Source organism: Mandrillus leucophaeus, unplaced genomic scaffold, assembly GCF_000951045.1.
Source record: "Mandrillus leucophaeus isolate KB7577 unplaced genomic scaffold, Mleu.le_1.0 Scaffold74, whole genome shotgun sequence".
NCBI classification, from domain to species: domain Eukaryota; kingdom Metazoa; phylum Chordata; class Mammalia; order Primates; family Cercopithecidae; genus Mandrillus; species Mandrillus leucophaeus.
The window spans coordinates 199,648-205,745 of record NW_012108030.1 but is presented as its reverse complement, the minus strand read 5'-3'; the positions used below and the strand labels follow the sequence as shown (position 1 = coordinate 205,745).

At 45.2% G+C, this 6,098-nt stretch overlaps 1 long non-coding RNA gene across 1 annotated transcript; it reads left to right on the top strand.

Annotated features, from left to right (window-relative positions):
- Nucleotides 1-607: 607 nt before the first annotated feature.
- LOC105528884 lies at nt 608-5,397 on the top strand. Its single transcript, XR_001004425.1, has 5 exons — nt 608-662; nt 1,125-1,377; nt 4,530-4,597; nt 4,790-4,871; nt 5,279-5,397. It is a non-coding gene; the product is annotated as an uncharacterized LOC105528884 (long non-coding RNA).
- Nucleotides 5,398-6,098: the final 701 nt, after the last annotated feature.

The window sequence follows — 6,098 nt, the reverse complement described above, 5'->3', positions numbered from 1 at the left end:
TTCACCTTCTAGAGTGAATGAGGAAGATAAATGAAAAGTATATATCTTCTATGGGACATTGGCATGAAACAGAACATTCTACCCTGGCAGGGTTTTGCATTTCACATTTTAGCTTGCATCCCCTTCACAGACAATTCCAAAGTGTGTTAATTCAATTCCTAAAGCTTCCCTTCCCTTCCTCCCTTCCCCTTCCTCCTTACTTTTCTTTCTTGTCCATTTATTTTCGTGTTTTCCCTCTTTCTTTCTTGGTTTTCTCTTTTTTAACTTCTCTTTGTTTTCTCTTTCTCTCTCTTTACTCTCTCTCTTCTCTCTCTTTCTGCTTCCAGGGTAGGTGGGACTTGAAATTCATTTTAATAGAAAGAATTTGCGTGGATATAATCAACAACCGATTTTGCTCTGCGCAGGCAAGATCCGTTTTCAGATCTCTAAGCGGATCTTGCCTCCAAAACCCTGAAAACAAGCGCGGCCAGTCAGGCAAACAGAAGCGCAGGCCCCGCCCAGGCCTTGTCCCGGTCCGCCGTGGTCCCAGCCAGTCCGGCCTCTAGGATGCGCGCGCAATTTCCCGCAAACCCGGAAGCGGACCGTTGGGGGTGAATGCCTAGAGCACAGTTTCCGGTAGACCCGGAAGCCGATCGCATGGAGGAACTGTTTCGTAGCAGCGCGTGAGTTTCCTTTTGTCTATATTAAGTCTAGGCTACCCCGTTCTTCTGCGCTTCTATACCCGGAATCTTAGGGGCGTGCAGACCTTGAAATCGCGGCACTGCTTCCCCCATCCCAAGTAAATTCAGACGTCCTTTGAGAGTCTGGGAGTCGCTTTGTGCGTGTTAAAATCGCTTGGAGGCTGGTCCTGTGCCCGGTCTTTTTGTCATATGCCCACGTAGACACCTCCTATCGTGGGCTTTTCCTGCTTCAAGTCCTTTAGTAACCCCTACACACGCCCCCCACCATGTAAAATCCTCACTGTCCGTTCCCCCAGCCTCACCCTTCTTGCCCGCTGGAGCTCAGCGCCCCAACGGGGCACGAGAGGCCGCGTCCTCTGCCCGGACCTGGTTTCTACAGACTCCACCCCTCTTCTGACCCACTCCTGCCTTTTTCCTCCTTAATCTGGACCCTCTGTTCTCCAGGCCTCCCTTTCCCAGCCACTGGTTCTCCTGACCCCGAATGTGGGGAGTGACTTCAGTCTCCTGACATCCAGTGTTCTCTCGAGCCAGCTTCCAGCCCACCGAAAATGAGCTTTTCCGGAGATGGGCATCTTATTCCAATCCCCTCCCTGTGAATGTGTGGAGAAGAAGAGATGGGAACGAGTCAGAGGAAATAGAGAAATTTTGAAAGAGAAATGAAGAATGAGAGAACCATTGACAGACGGCAAAGTAGAAGGTGAGTGAGGGGTTCGCGGCGACACAGTGAAAGAAGGTGCCGAGAAAAAAGCAGGGGGAGAAAAGTAACTAAAAAGATAGACAAACCTGGGTCTGTAGAAAGATGAAGTTCAACAAGATAGGGAAGGCTTCTCAGACAGAGAGTGGGGGAGAGGAGGAGGGATTTGGAGCCAGGTCAGATAGAGCAGCGTGGCGCTGGGACAGCCAGAGCGGGCAGCTGGTCACAAGGAGAACAGAGGGAGAACCACAGCAGGGGGAGGCCTGGGATCTGAGGGTGCCAAAGAGTGGGGACAGGGTTGTGTAACATCGAAGATTGAATTTAACAGGGAGAGCCCAAGGGGAGCCAAAATGTGGGAGGAAAGAGGCAGAAATATATGGAGATTAGGGAGTGAAAGATTGGGCAGAAAGAGGAATCAAGAGGTGAAACAAGTTGTAAAAATGGATCAGAACAGGCGGGAGAGAAAGAATAGAAAGAAGAATGGGACAAAGAGAAGAGGAGGGACTCAAGATGAACACAATCCTAGGGAAAAATAAAGAGGAAAAAAACAGCTAGGGAAAAAAGATGAGAATGAGAGATATGTACAGAATGAGGGAGGGAAACAGTAGTGAGGAAAGGGGGACACTGGTTACAGATGAGTGGTGAGTTGATTGGAAATTATGATTGAATTGTGACGTATTAATTTCTCTATAATATAAAATGTGTTTAAAATACATGAGGCTAGGGGCTGTGTACGTGTAATACCAGTACTTTGGGAGGCTGAGGTGGGCAGATCACTTGAGGTCAGGAGTTGAGTGAGACCAGTCTGGCCAACATGGTGAAACCCTGTCTCTAGTAAAAATACAAAAATTAGCTGGGCCTGGTGGCCTGGGCCTGTAATCCCAGCTACTCAGGAGGCTGAGGCAGGAGAATTGCTTAATTCTGGGAAGCAGAGGTTGCAGTGAGCTGAGATTGCGTCACTGCACTCCAGGTTAGGTGACAGAGCAAGACTCCATCTCAAAAAAAAAAAAAAAAAAAAAAACCACAGATGAAGATGAGAATTGGAACACTATTTCTAAGGCATGTGCGTTTTATAATTCCTGGCATCAGAGGTTAGCTTCCGCTTGTAATCTGTATTCTGCTAGGGGGCGGTGACTTGGCTCATTCAGGTGTGGTTCACTCTCTTCTCTTTTCTTTGGATGGACTAGGGCGTGAGGGAGTGTATAAGATAGGAAAAACTAAAGTGGTTTTTGTGCTCACAGTGAATACAATACAGAGCACGGCACCCAGAATGCCTCATCTCTGCTCACCAAAATCATATGGGAATTACTTGTCACCAACAAGCAATTCTTCATCAGACAGCACCTGGGTGTTCTGTTATTTTACTCAGTTTAACTGGTTAGTGTAGGAACAGTCACACACACATTTTGATCACTAGAGGTGAGGTATTCTCTTGGGTGTGAGAGTAGTAAAAACTGTGGTTTTTTTCCTGTCTCAAACAGTAAGAGCAAGAATTTTCCAATAGGCCCACCCACCTGTCTCTAGGACTGTGTTCTTACTCAGTAGTGACTGGGAATTGTCTGTCCCTGCTCCTGGCTGCTGCTGACGCTGAGACTGTGTGCCAGAGGCCAGCCCCATTAACACTGTCCTGATGCCATGGCACCCCTCCTCCACAGTGTCATCAATTTTTACTTCAAGGGAATTATTTTGGTCATTGTACCCAGATGGAGCTGTTGCCCATTAAAACACACACACATACCTTTATTTTTCCCACTATTTCATCCTCAAAAGAAAAAACAAAGTATTAGCTACATTTTTACTTGCAGTAAGTCTGCCTTCTCTGTGCTCCATGTAAGAGCACAATATTCCAAAATCTTGTTTAAGCTGTCTCTCAGTCTTTCCTCCACTTCTTGCTTGACCGCATCCAATCAGGTTTTGACATCAACCACTCCTCTGCTCCTTTTTTTATCTGAGTCACCAGTGACTTCTCTGTTTCTAAATCTAGTTATTTTTTCATTTAATTTTTAGAGACAAAGTCTTGCTCTGTCACCCAAGCTGGCATGCAGTGGCACAGTCATAGTTCACCATAACCTTAAACCCCTGGGCTCTAGCAATCCTCCCATCTCAGCCTCTGGAGTAGAAGGACTATGGGCCTGTCCCTCTACCTGGCTGATTAAAAAATTTTTTTTAGAGACAGAGTCTCACTACATTGCCCAGGCTGGTCTTGAACTTCTGACTTCTAGCCATCCTGCAAACAAGTCCCAGCGTGCTGGGATTAGAGGCATGAGCCCCTGTACCCTGCTTAAATCCGACTTTGAATTTTCCGTCCTCATCTGTCTTTTTCTGTCAGCAGCATGTTTCACAGCTGATCACTCTGTTTTTTCTCAGCTTTGAAGACACTGCTCATATTTTTAAAAATCTGTTTAAAATTTTTCTCATCACTGTAGTATCTTACCAGTTACCTCTGCTGGTGTCTTCTGAAGTGTCTTCTCTGAATATGGAAATGTCACCCAGTTTAGTCGTTAAACCTGTTGTCTGCCCACACCCTCTGCTTTTCCTTTTGATCTCATCTATGGCTTTAAACACCACCACCATGTCTCCATTTTCCCTCACCACCCACCCCGGTCCCCTGAATTCCAAAATCCTGTATCCAGTGGTGTTCTCAACATCTCTGCTGGGGCATCCACAGGGATCTCCACCTCTACGTGTCCAAAAGAGACCTCCTGAACTCCCTCAAACGTGTTCTCCCTACAGTGCTGCGTAGCTCAGATGACGGATGCCTTGTACTTTCTGGGGGTTAACTAAACCTGTCAAAATGTGCTTAAAATATATGAGATACTATTTGTGTTTTAATTTCTAAGGTAAAGAATAAATGACATGTTTACTTAAAATGAGTGAGGAAATAGATTGTTTCAAAATTTCTTTTGATGTGTGGGAGAAAATATTTGAAGAGCTCAACCCTGCCTGATCTGCTTCCCCAGGACCTCTCTGACCTCATCTCCTGCCTCTGTTCTTCCCGCTCCCTCTACTGCAACTAGGCAGCCCCCTTTCCTTTTCCGAGAGCGTTTTGTATTTTTAAAATAAGTGCTTGATCGAAGTATGATTTTAGGAATCACACAGTTTATTGCCACATGAAGAATTTATTTTTATTTTTATTTTTAAATTTTTTTTTTTAGGTTCACAAATTTTAAGAAAGGGAGAATAAAGTGGAGAAATCTCAGAGGGAATCCACTCAACAGATGAGGTACCTTAACTACATGGTGGGTGAATTCCAAAATGGTTAACATCTGTTTGCTGAGTTAGGCTAAATCAGGCCTATGTAGAAAGTCACAGTTTGAGGATTACCTCAGGGGGAGGTCTTCCCTTTTTGTGTAGCTATGACACAGGAAGGATGTATGTTGATTCTAAGCCCTAAACAGCGTATTTTGGCATTCAGGATTCACTTCCAAAGAGACATATTATGCAAGGAAGCAACTCGGAAAACGAAAGAGAAGGAGTCAGGAATGGCCCTTACTCAGGTAAGGTAATATTCTCAGTGGATTGTTCTGTCTCTGTTTCTTCCTAAAATGCCAGGCCTTGGAGTTGCTAATCTTTGACTCTGAAGCATCCTGCCTGACACGTTTGCTGGCACTTACCCATGGCTTCTTCCAGTCCTTCATTTCCGCTTGAGATTTCAGTTCACTGTGACCCAGTGACACGAACTTGGAAAGAGCCTGCACTGGGCATGGTCCTGGGAAGGGCTCACACTCAGACATGGATGGATATGGGGTATGGGTCCCATGGTGTCAGTGCTGCTGGGCAGCGGGATTGTTAAGGGATCACATCTGGATGCACTGTCAGTGTTCTGTGGACTAGAATTAGAGAAGCTGCGTGTCATAGTTCCAAGTTCCTTTCTTTCGTTTTTCTTTTTTTTTTTTTGAGACAGAGTCTTGCTTTGTTGCCCAGACTGGAGTGCAGTGGCATGATCCCTGCTCATTGCAACCTCCGCCTCCCAGGTTCAAAGGTTTCTTCCACCTCAGCCTCTCGTGTAGCTGGGATTACAGGTGTGCACCACCACTCCAGTCTAATTTTTGTGTTTCTAGTAGAGATGGGGTTTCGCCGTGTTGGTCAGGTTGATCTTGAATGCCAGCCTGAAGTGATTCGGTCAACTCGGCCTCCCGAAGTGCTGGGTTTACAGGCATGAGCCACCTCACCCAGCCACAAGTTACATATTAATGTGCGTGAGTATTTGGTAAATTCTGGAAAAAGAGTTCACAAAAGGGAAATATTTTCTGCCTGGTTTTGGATTACAGTGGAAGCTAAACAAGTGAGTAACTTAACTCAGATTATCTTAATGTTTGGTAAAGTAATGGAATGTTTAGATAAAGACATCAGTGATAGTGTTTTATTCCCTTTATAAACTGTTCTATTTTAAAATATGAAATCAAGTTTAATGTCTTAACAGCAAAAGATTCAAAAGCATTTACAAATCTGTCACCTTTTCCTGTTTTTTGTCTCTGTCTCTGACTTGGTTCAGGGAGGACATTCTGTTGTCATTCTTAGCACATCCCTTCCACAGAGACTGGTGCTTCTGCAGGAAGTCTTGTACAACTGCTGTGCTAGTCGAAAAAGGTTATAATTTTGCTTAGAGATTGCAGTAGAATTTCCCCTCCCCTCCTCTCCCCTCCCTTCCCCACCCTTCCCCTTTCCTCCCCTTCCCCTTTCCTCCCCTTTCTTTTCTCTCCTTTTTTCTTTTTTTTTTTTTT